General features: G+C 46.3%; 1 pseudogene; it reads left to right on the top strand.

Moving 5' to 3' along the window:
- Positions 1–211: 211 nt before the first annotated feature.
- Positions 212–10,724, top strand: LOC140419300 (uncharacterized; annotated as a pseudogene).
- Positions 10,725–11,705: the final 981 nt, after the last annotated feature.

The following is an 11,705-nucleotide window of genomic DNA, read 5'->3' as shown; positions in this document are numbered from 1 at the left end:
CCATCTTGGTTAGGGAAGATGGAGTGGGCGGGGCTTCCTCCCCGATGACAGGCCCCGGGGTAACCGCCTCCATCTTGGGAATGGAAGTCGAGTCTTTTGTTCTTGGAGCAGGGCGCTAAGGCGGCCATCTTAGTATGTGAAGAGGCAGTGAGCGAGTTTCCGCTCAGGTGACAACACCCGGCGGCCGCCGCCATCTTGTGGTGGTGATTCTTTTTCCGGGTCTTTAGTGAAGGACACTGAGCTGGAGCTGAGGTTGAAAAGTGTTCAGAGGAAGGTCTGAAATCAGATTTACAGCCAGATATCTGTAAGAACCACAAAGTTCACATTCAGTATGTTTGCCGAATGAAATCACAATGCTGCAAACACTCAGTTCTGAAGAAGAATCAGATTGGATTGGAAATATTAACTCTCTCTTTCTCTTCACAGAAGCTGCCAAACCTGCTGAGGATTTCCACAACTTTCTGTTTTCACTTCACATTTCCAGCTTCCGCAGAGTTTTACTCAAATTATTATGTTTTTGAAATACTGTTACATAACCAGTTAAGAGTAAAACAATTGTCACCATTTAAATGTCTAAATCAGTGATATTTATTTGTTTAACTGAGACTGGGCTGTTCAGGAGCAATGTCAGAAATCACTTCACAGAAAATATAGTGAAATCTGGAATTCTGTTCAGATTCTGTCAATAGAAACTAAAAACTGAGATTCATAGAAGTTTGTGAGACAAGAGTATTAATGGTTATAGAATCAAGGGAGATGGATTGAACAAACAGATCAGACATTTGCAAACTGGAGCTTAATGTCTGAGGTTGAACTGATTCTGGTTTTGTTTTGAAGGTGGTGTCGGTTTCCTGTCCTGTCGATTATCTCCACACCCGCTGGTAGTTTGCCGGAGGTGAGATCATAATTTTTATTTGTGTCATGAGTAGGCTTACTTTAACACTGCAGTGATTAACTATGATGTGGAGATGCCGGCGTTGGACTGGGGTGAGCACAGTACGAAGTCTTACAACACCAGGTTAAAGTCCAACAGGTTTCTTTCGATGTCACTAGCTTTCGGAGCGCTGCTCCTTCCTCAGGTGAATGAAGAGGTATGTTCCATAAACACATATATAGACAATTTCAAAGATGCCAGACAATGCTTGGAATGCGACCATTAGCAGGTGATTAAATCTTTACAGATCCAGAGATGGGGTAACCCCAGGTTAAAGAGGTGCGAATTGTATCAAGCCAGGACAGTTGGTAGGATTTTGCAGGCCAGATGGTGGGGGATGAATGTAATGCGACATGAATCCCAGGTCCCGGTTGAGTAGGAATCAAACCCAGGTCCCTGGTGCTGTGAAGCAACAGTGCTAACAACTGTGCTACTGTGACGGGGAAGAGGGTTGGTGCAGTGACACAGCCTTGTCTGATCCCAGTCTTCACTTAAATAGTGTCTCTGGTGTTTCCATTGATGAGGATCATGGCTTGTGTGTCATCATTGTGCAGGCGGAGGATGGTGGCCAAATTCTGAGGACAGCCAAATTTGAAGAACATACTGAATAAAACATCACTTTGACGGTATAAAGCGTTTTTGTGAGGTCAGAAAACACCAAGAACTGCGATTGATGCTGTTCCTTGTATTTTGCTTGGGTTTGTCAAGTAGTGTAGATCATGTCTTTGGTGCCTCATGAAGGGAGAAAACCTAACTGTGACTCTGGAAGGAGCTCTTTGGCCACAAAGAGGGGATCATTGAGGAGGATCCTGGCAATGATCTTCTGTGTGACAGACAGCAGGGAGTCGCCTGTGCAGTTACCACAATCAGACTTGTCTCTCTTCTTGAATATAGTCACAGTGTCTTTGAGATCCCCCGGCATGCATCCATCTGCCCAGGTGAGGAATATGAGATTGTGTCGCTGTGCCAGGAGTGTAACCCCGCCATGCTTCAGAATTTCAGCAGCGATTCATTCTGCTCCAGAGGCCGTGTTGTTTTTCAGCTGTTGAATGGCTTTTTCACTCCGCTCCAGATCGGGGTACCACGTGGACTGAGCCGGACAGGATACTGAGGAATGGATTTGAGGACGTTAAAGCCAAAGACAGAGTCTCGGTCGAGGGGTTCTTCAGAATGTTCCCTCCAGTGAGCACTGACTGACTCTGTCCTTGATGAGTTCCCCTCCACATTTTGCTCTCAGTGGGAAGGGCCATGACTGCTTAGGTCATCAATTGTATTGGCAGCGCTGGTGAAACCATGCATGCCATTGCTTTCCATGAGCTCTTGGCTATCCCTCATTCTTTCTACCCTCTAAAGGCTTCAGAAACTTGGAAAACCTGGAGCAAGCACCTCAAAAGCACTGGAGCGGTACTACCAGCAGTGCCTTCACAAGATGCTCCAAATCCAGGGGCAAGGAGGGCGGTCCAACAGAGGAGAGGGAAAGAGAAAACTGGGAGTGGAGGAAAGAAAGTCGGGGGCAGAGGTGAGTGTAGTGGCCATCATTAAGGAGAAAGTGCTGGGGAAGCTGAAAGGTCTGAAGGTGGATAAAACACCCAGACCGGATGGACTACACCCCAGGGTACCGAAGGACATAACTGCGGAGGTTGTGGGGCCATTGGTGGTAATCCTTCAGGGATCACTGGAGTCAAGGGACTCCCGGGGTACAGGGAAGTGACGAATGTCACACCCCAGTTTAAGAAAGGCAAGAGGTAGCAGATGAGAAATTTTTGGCCGGTTAGTCTGACTTTGGTTGTTGATAAGATTTAGAGTCCATTGTTGAGGATGATATTCCGGAGTTCTTGGAAGTGCATGGTAAAATAGGACGGAGTCAGCACGGCTTCATCAAGGGGAGGTCATGCCTGACAAATCTGTTAGAATTCTTTGAGGAGGTAAAAAGTAAGTTAGACAATGGAGAGCCAGTGGATATGATCCATTTGGGTTTCCAGAAGGCGTTTGACAAGGTGCCGTACAACAGGCTGCAAAATAAAGATAAGAGCCCATGGTGTTAGGGGCAAGGTACTGAAATGGTTAAGAGAATTAGTTGACAGGAGAGTGGGGATAAAGGGGTCTATTTCAGGATGGCAGCCTGGTGAATATTGGTGTTCCACAGGGGTCAGTGCTGGACCACAACTATTCAATACATTAACGATCTGGAAGAAGGAACAGAGAGCACTGTTGCTAAGCTTGTAGATGATAGAAAGATGTGTAGAGGGACAGATAGTGTTGAGGAAGCGGAGAGGCTGCAGAAGGACTTGGACAGGTTAGGAGAGTGGGAAAAGAAGTGGCAGATGTAATAGAATATGGAAAGTGTGAGGTTGTGCACTTTGGAAGGAAGAATCGAGGCAGACTATTTTCTAAATGGAGAACGACTTCTTGTTAGGTGAATTGGACATTCTGAATTCTCCCTCTGTGTACCCGAACAGGCGCCGGACTGTGGCGACGAGGAGATTTTCACAGTAACTTCATTGCAGTGTTAATGTAAGCCTACTTGTGACACTGATATAGATTATCATTATTATTATTAGCTGGAGTACTGTGTGCAGTTCTGGTCGCCACATTACAGGAAGGATGTGATTGCACTGGAGGGGGTCAAGAGGCGATTCACCAGGATGTTGCCTGGGATGGAACATTTAAGTTATGAAGCGAGGTTGGATAGGTGTGGGTTATTTTCATTGGAGCAGAGAAGACTGAGAGGCGACCTGATCGAGGTGCACAAGATTATGAGGGCCATGAACAGGGTGGGTAGGGAGCAGCTGTTCCCCTCAGTTGAAGGGTCAGTCACAAGGGGCAGGGGGTTTAGGGGGGGTTTGAGGAAAAACCTTTTCACCCAGAGGGTGGGGTCAATCTGGAATGCACTGCCTGGGAGGGTGGTAGAGGCGGGTTGCCTCACATCCTTTAAAAAGTACCTGGATGAAGACTGGCACGTCATAACATTCAAGGCTATGGATCAACTGCTGGCAAATGGGGTTAGGTAGGTCGGTCAGGTGTTTTTTGTGCGTCAGTGTTGGATTGAATTTGGATTTTGTTTATTGTCACGTGTATCGAGGTACAGTGAAAAGTATTTTTCTGCGAGCAGCTCAACAGATCATTAAATACATGAAAAGAAAAGGAAATAAATGAAAATACATAATAGGGCAACACAAGGTACACAATGTAACTACGTAAACACCGGCATCGGGTGAAGCATACAGGGGTGTCGTGTTAATCAGGTCAGTCCATAAGAGGGTCATTTAGGAGTCTGGTAACAGCGGAGAAGAAGCTGTTTTTGAGTCTGTTCATGCATGTTCTCAGACTTTTGTATCTCCTGCCCGATGGAAGAAGTTGGAAGAGTGAGTAAGCCGGGTGGGAGGGGTCTTTGATTATGCTGCCCACTTTCCCCAGGCAGCGGGAGGTGTAGATGGAGTCAATGGATGGGAGGCAGGTTTGTGTGATGGACTGGGCTGTGTTCACGACTCTCTGAAGTTTCTTACGGTCTTGGGCCGAAAAGTTGCCATACCAGGCTGTGATGCAGCCAGATGGGATGCTTTCTGTGGTGCATCTGTAAAAGTTGGTAAGAGTCAATGTGAACATGCTGAATTTCCTTAGTTTCCTGAGAAAGTATAGCCACTGTTGTGCTTTCTTGGTCGTAGAGTCGGCGTGGGTGGTCCAGGACAGATTGTTGGTGCTGTGCACACCTCGGAATTTGAAGCTGTCAACCATCTCCACCTCGACACAATTGATGCAGACAGAGATGTGTACGATACTTCGCTTCCTGAAGTCAATGACCAGCTCTTTAGTTTTGCTGACATTGAGGGAGAGATTGTTGTTGTTATGCCACTCCACTTGGTTCTCTGTGTCCTCCTGTAGATATTGAAGACGTCGAGGGATATGGGGATAGTGTGGGAAAACGGTGCTGTGGTAGATCAGCCAATGATCCCATTGAATGGTTCAACAGGCTCGATGGGCCGAATGGCCGACTGCAGCTCATATTTGTTGTGATCTCCTGGACAGGAATCTGTGAGCTTGGGTCTGTCAATAAGCCTGAATCAGCACCTTCAGAGAATAGGGAGGGTGAATGTTAGATACAGCAGAGTGAGAATGGAGGGAGTGTGTGGGATGGAGATTTACAGCTTTCGGGGAATAAGAGAGAGGAAAAAATGTGACATAGAAATTAGAATTGTGTGTTCTGAATTTCTGTCCTGTACTGACAGTGATGAATTTTGTAAATTGTTTTTACAGGATATTAGACGAGGAGGAATTACAGACAGAAATCTCAAATGTTACGTCTCGATCTGACAGTCACTCGATTCCCTTTAACCTGAATATCATCGGCCTTTGAATCTAGAAGGAGAAATGTTTGCCCGAACTGCCAGCTATAGATTTCAAATATCAGTGTGACTGGAAAAGCACCAAGATCCACACAACACACACCCGAGTGAGAGTGTTCCACTGAACTGACTGTGGAAAGAGCTTTAACCAGTTACACAGCCTGAATAAACATAACATTCACAGTGGGCAGAGACCATACCCTGTTCTGAACTGATTGTCCAACCTGGAGAGTCACGAGGAGACCCAAAACATGGAGAAACGGAGGAAATGTGGGGACTGTGGGAAGGGATTCGGAGTCCCATCGCAGCTGGAGACTCATCGACGCATTCACACTGAGGTGAGGCCGTTCACCTGCTCTCAATGTGGGAAAGGATTTGCTCAAGGATCCCAGCTGCAGTCACACCAGCGAGTTCACACTGGGGAGAGGCCATTCACCTGCTCTCAGTGTGGGAAAGGATTTGCTCAACGATTCAACCTGCAGAGACACCAGCGAGTTCACACTGGGGAGAGGCCATTCACCTGCTCTCAGTGTGGGAAAGGATTTGCTCAAGGATCCCATCTGTAGACACACCAGCGAGTTCACACCGGAGAGAGGCCGTTCACCTGCTCTCAGTGTGGGAAAGGATTTACTGAAGCATCTATACTACGGAAACACCAGCGAGTTCACACTGGGGCGACGTCGTTCATCTGCTCTCTTTGTGGGGAGAGATTCAGTCAGTTATCCCGCCTGCGGAAACATCAGCGAGTTCACACTGGGGAGAAGCCATTCACCTGCTCTCAGTGTGGGAAGGGATTCATTGATTCATCCACCCTGCGGAGACATCAGCGAGTTCACACTGGGGAGAAGCCATTCACCTGCTCTCAGTGTGGGAAGGGATTCACTCAAGTAACCGGCCTGCGGAGACACCAGCGAGTTCACACTGGGGAGAGACCATTCATCTGCTCTCGGTGTGGGAAAGGATTTAGTCAAGTATCAAACCTGCGGAAACACCAGCGAGTTCGCACTGGGGAGACGCCGTCCACCTCTCAATGTGAGACGGGATTGCATGTTTCATCGCATCTGCTGTGACACCAACAATTTCACAATTGATGACAGGGGTTGGATTCTGTTGTTATTGTTTCTGCTCTGCATCCAGGACTGCATTTTGTTCATTCTGACAGGTGGTCAGTGGGGATGGTCGGAGGGTTTCTTTCTGCTGGACTGGCCGGTCTCACCACTTTGCCTCCAGTGGGCTGATGCTCTTTGAGCCTTGTTACTAATACCTGGCTTCACATTGCACAAGGATCACAGAGTGAAAGTGTGTTTGGAAGTTTGAAGATATTTAGTTCCTATTTCTGTTTGGAACCTCCCAAATCATGCCATGGTACCATGGAGATGGGCCCTGGTGGTTACCATTTTTTTGGTTTAATTTACCTGGATCATGGTGCCAAGGACCCGGGTTCGATCCTGGCTCTGGGTCACTGCCTGTTGGAGTTTGTATATTCTCCCCATGTCTGAGTGGGTCTCGCCCCCAAACTCCAGGGTAGATAAATTGGCCACGGTAAGTTGCCTCTCAATTGGAAAAAAAGAATTGGGTATTTTAAATTTAAAAAACAAAATATCCGGGTGTTACTCACTTATCTGGGTGTTACTATCCGTGTTTGAGGGGCAAATTGTCTGAGGTGGACTGGGAAACTGGTGGGAGACAGGGAACAGCTAATATTTTAGGAATTATTACATATTTACCAGGGGGTCGGTTAGCTCAGTTGGCTGGACGGCTGGTTCGTGATACGGCGTGAGGCTAACCGCGCGGTTCGACTCCCACACCGGTTGAGGTTAGCCATGAAGGCCCGGCCTTATCAACATTACCCCTCGCCTGAGGTGTGGTGACCCTCAGATTAAATCACCACCAGTCAGCTCGCTCGCTCTCTCTCTCTCTCTCTTGCTTTCTCTCTCAAAGGGGAAAGCAGCCTGTAGTCCTCTGGGTATTTTGTGACTTTTATTTCACATTTATACAACAAATATATGTTCTATTAAGGAACAAAATTCCAAAAGGAAAAGTGATACAACCGTGGCGAACAAGAAAAGTTATATGTTCCATTAGATGGAATACAATGTGGAAAAGTGTGAGGTTATGCACTTTGGAAGGAGGTACAGAGGCATAGACTATTTTCTAAATGGGGAAATGCTTAGAAAATTAGAAGCACAAGGGGACTTGGGAGTCCTTATCCACCATTCTCTTAAGGTTAACGTGCAGGTTCAGTCGGCAGTTAGGAAGGCAAATGCAATGTTAGCATTCATGTCGAGAGGGCTAGAATACAAGACCAGGGATGTACTTCTGAGGCTGTATATGGCTCTGGTCAAACCCCATTTGGAGTATTGTGAGCAGTTTTGGGCCCCGTATCTAAGGACTGCTGTCCTTGGAAAGGGTCCAGAGGAGGTTCACAAGAATAATCTCTGGAATTAAGAGCTTGTCATATGAGGAACGGTTGAGGACTCTGTGTCTGTACTCGGAGTTTAGAAGGATGAGAGGGGATCTTCTTGAAACTTATAGGATACTGCAAGGCCTGGATAGAGTGGATGTGAAGAGGATGTTTCCACTTGTAGGAAAAACTAGAGGCAGAGGACACAATCTCAGACTAAAGGGACAATCCTTTAAAACAGAGGTGAGGAGGAATTTCCTGAACCAGAGGGTGGTGAATCTGTGAAACTCTTTGCTGCAGAAGGCTGTGGGGGCCAATTAACTGAGTTTTTAAGACCGAGATAGATAGATTCTTGATTAACAAGGGGATCAGGGGTTATGGGAAAAAGGCAGGAGAATGGGGATGAGAAAAATATCAGCCATGATTGAATGGCGGAGCAGATTTGATGGGCCGAGTGGCCTAATTCTGCTCCTATGTCTTATGGGTACACCCCGGCGTCTGTTTGGGTGCACTGAGGGAGAATTCAGAATGTCCAATTCGCCTAACAGCATGTCTTTCAGGAAACCAGAGCACCCAGAGGAAACCCACGCAGACACGGGGAGAACGTGCAGACTCCACGTGTCCCAAGCCGGGAATAGAACCCGGGCCCCTGGCGCTGTGAATCAACAGTGCTAACCACTGTGCTACTTTAAATTTAAAGTGCCCAATTTTTTCCCAATTAATGGGCAATTTTGCGTGGCCAATCCACCTACCCTGCACATCTTTGGGTTGTGGAGGTGAGACCCACGCAGAGAATGTGTAAACTCCACATGGACAGTGACCCGAGACCGGGATCGAACCCGGGTCCTCGGCGACCTGAGGAAAAGTGCTAACCGCTGTGTCACCATGCCGCCCATGAGGATTCTTTTGTAGCCAGTCCGGATGAAATGATCAGTCAAACACCTCGTTACTTTAACATATGTTTTATTTCTCAGCCGGGGCTAAGACCACTGTATCTCTTGAGAGTTACAATAGCAGGCCAAAGTCAATACATCTATCAGCAGTTCTTATACGTTTTTGGTTCATCTGAGGGCAGCTCCCTCGCATTCCATTTTGCTGAAGGCAGCCCCCCTTGCCTTTCATCTGTGCTTTTAGTTTAATTATAATTATCTTCCATTAGATTGTGTTTTGTACTTAACCCTGTTGGGTTCTTTTTTCTTTCTCATTTTGTTATTGATATTTTATGAAAACCTTTAATAAAAAATGTTTTAAAAATAAAAAAATTATTATCTTCCAGCCTAGCGCAACCATTCTCAAGGCCGTTACTGCAATTTGTCTGGTACAAAAACAAGTGACCTCAGCCTGTCTTGGCATTCCTTCACACAAAGCTTTACCTAACATTTTGTTTTTCCCGTAAAGTTTGATTCTAGCGCCAGACTACGTCATTCTATAGCTTGAGCCATATTCTCATTCCCCCCCTTTTATCATTTCATGATAACTTCTAATCCATAGCCAATCGTCTCAGTCTCTCCCATTCTATCTGTACTTCTATCATTTTCTTACGTTCCTCTGCACTTTCTTTCACATCCATTAACTCTTCAAGGCGCACTTCATGTTGCTGCATTAACTGTTGAGAAATTACTGCTGCACTGACACTTTTACACAAGCATTTCATCAGGAAGCTAAGCATCATTATGACAAGTATTACAACTACCAGGATTATCAATCCATGCACTAGGTAAGACCCCCATGATCCGGCAAACAACCAATCTAACCACACATCTCTTGATATTTCATGCAGTTTCTTAACCTCTGTGCGGATATGATCCACGAGGTGGGTGTTCTCCAAACTATCGGAGATATAGGTGCAACATTCCGAACCGATCACGGCACAAGTCCCACCTTTGTTTGCAAGGAGGTAATCGAGGGCCATTCGGTTTTGTAGGGCTACGGTTCTTATTGCCACCATTTCATTATTTATCTCAATGCTTCAGTGGTGTCGTTTGCTACCTCTTCCAGGATTTTTGCTATCTTCCTTATTTCCTTTATTGCAAGAGCTACCCTGACATGAGGAAGCAGGATTCCAAAGTATCGTTGCGTTTTGGTTATTTCTCTCTTTTGTCGCTTCATCATTTGGTAATGGTCGCCTAAATTGGTGAGGTGGTGTATAAAGGGGACTACATACCCCAGATAACAGGATCCCGTCCAATTCTCTGGCAGCCAGGGATATGCCTTGTGGCCACAAATAAAATACGTCCCATTGTATGAAGTGAGTTTGTCCACATCAAATCCTTGGGCCATCAGGGAGTACTTGAAGGTACCTGTCCCATTCGCGTATGGGACGTCCAGTGTACACCCATAAAACTGAGGAGACGTATATACGGGATAGACCTCGGATATGTTGGCCACCACAAATCTGCTCGCATTGACTAGCACCTACAAATATCCCTTTTACCACATTCCTTACCAAACATATTATTCCCAGTGGTCTTCCCATGTTGGTGGTATTAATGAGGGTAAGAAACGGAGGCTGGTGGGATTTGTTATAACTTGGTTGGTACCACATCTCAAAGGTGTTCATTAGATAGCCCTCCTCTTTCCAAGGTCTTGGGGATATGGGGAGAAACGATAAACTAGAAGCTGCCCCGCCGTCTGGGTGTTTTACCATAGATGCAATTCTTATAGTCCTGGGGGATTGACGAGTACCATCCTGGTAAATATACCATTCTACAGTTTCTGACAGGTTAAGGGGAACAGGTCTGAGGGGGAACCCTCCCTTAGCATAGGTCGGGATATGTGTACATACTCAGCAACCAGAAACATTCATATCCTTTGCGTACACATATGACATATACAGATACGTGTTTACCTGTAATTCCCTTTTTTCCCGCAGCCTTGCCCTCCCTTGGTCAACGCATCCCAAGGGTACAGTCTTTTTTTGTTTTTGTTTCTGCATCTATAGTCCCATTTACAGTTGACCTGATGACAGGGTAGGTTGCCCTTAGTCACTCCACTGATGAGTATGGTCCGATTGTATCGTTGTACGTAGGCTGAACATCCGTCCGCAGGGTCGCATTCCAAGGTCCTTCTCCTGGGCCTTGACTGGGACACTGTAAGGTGTCTCCTCGACAGGTGATGAGTCCGTCTTCCCTTGGGGCCACAGGTTCTTCGCTTGGCCTCTCCTCCAGTTTCCAAAAGTTACGATAATAAGGCTGTCCTTCATCCCGTGAATGATGCTGAAGTTATTACCTAGGGCTCGGAACAGAGGGTTATTCTCTATTGCATTTTCACAACCTTACAATGGTGGATGTGGATCCAGGCATTTCTGCCTTTTACTTTTACAGCAGTGGGAGTAGTGAGTAGGACCTGGTGTGGTCCTTCCCATCGGGGTTCTAATCCTTTCCGAACCCAGTTCCGGATCATAACGTACTCGCCTGGGTTAATGGTGACAGTACTGGATAAGGGGGGTATCTCCCCATGGGCTGCTCGGACCCGCGAGTGGAGGCCTTTTAAAATCTTTGTTAGAGCTATAACGTAATTGGCCATTTCCGTGGTCATGTGGTGAAAGTTGACATCTTTTGGTTTGTCCTGATCCCATGGAGTGTGAAAAGGCCTTCTGTACAATATCTCGGCAGGGCTTAATCGGGTTTTTCCTGCGGGTGTAGCGTGAATTTGAAAAAGGGCAATGGGTAATAGTTTGAGCCAGGTAGCGCCTGTCTCAGCCTGTAATTTGGCTAGTTTGGTTTTCAATGTCTGGTTGGCGCGCTCCACCATTCCTGCTGCTTGTGGCCTATATGCACAGTGCAACTGTTGTTTTATGCCCAGCTGAGCACAGAATTCTTTGTTAATCTGTCCCACAAAATGAGGTCCATTATCAGAGCTTAATCGATATGGAATCCCAAATCTAGGAACAATTTCTCACATCAAAACTTTTGCTACCGTGGAAGCTTTGTTATCTACAGTGGGGTAAGCTTCTATCCATTTGCTAAATACAGCAACAATAACTAATACATGTTTATAACATTGGCATCTTTCCAACTCAATG

Source organism: Scyliorhinus torazame, chromosome 5 (genome assembly GCF_047496885.1).
Source record: "Scyliorhinus torazame isolate Kashiwa2021f chromosome 5, sScyTor2.1, whole genome shotgun sequence".
Taxonomy (NCBI): domain Eukaryota; kingdom Metazoa; phylum Chordata; class Chondrichthyes; order Carcharhiniformes; family Scyliorhinidae; genus Scyliorhinus; species Scyliorhinus torazame.
This window is presented reverse-complemented; position numbering and strand designations above follow the sequence as displayed.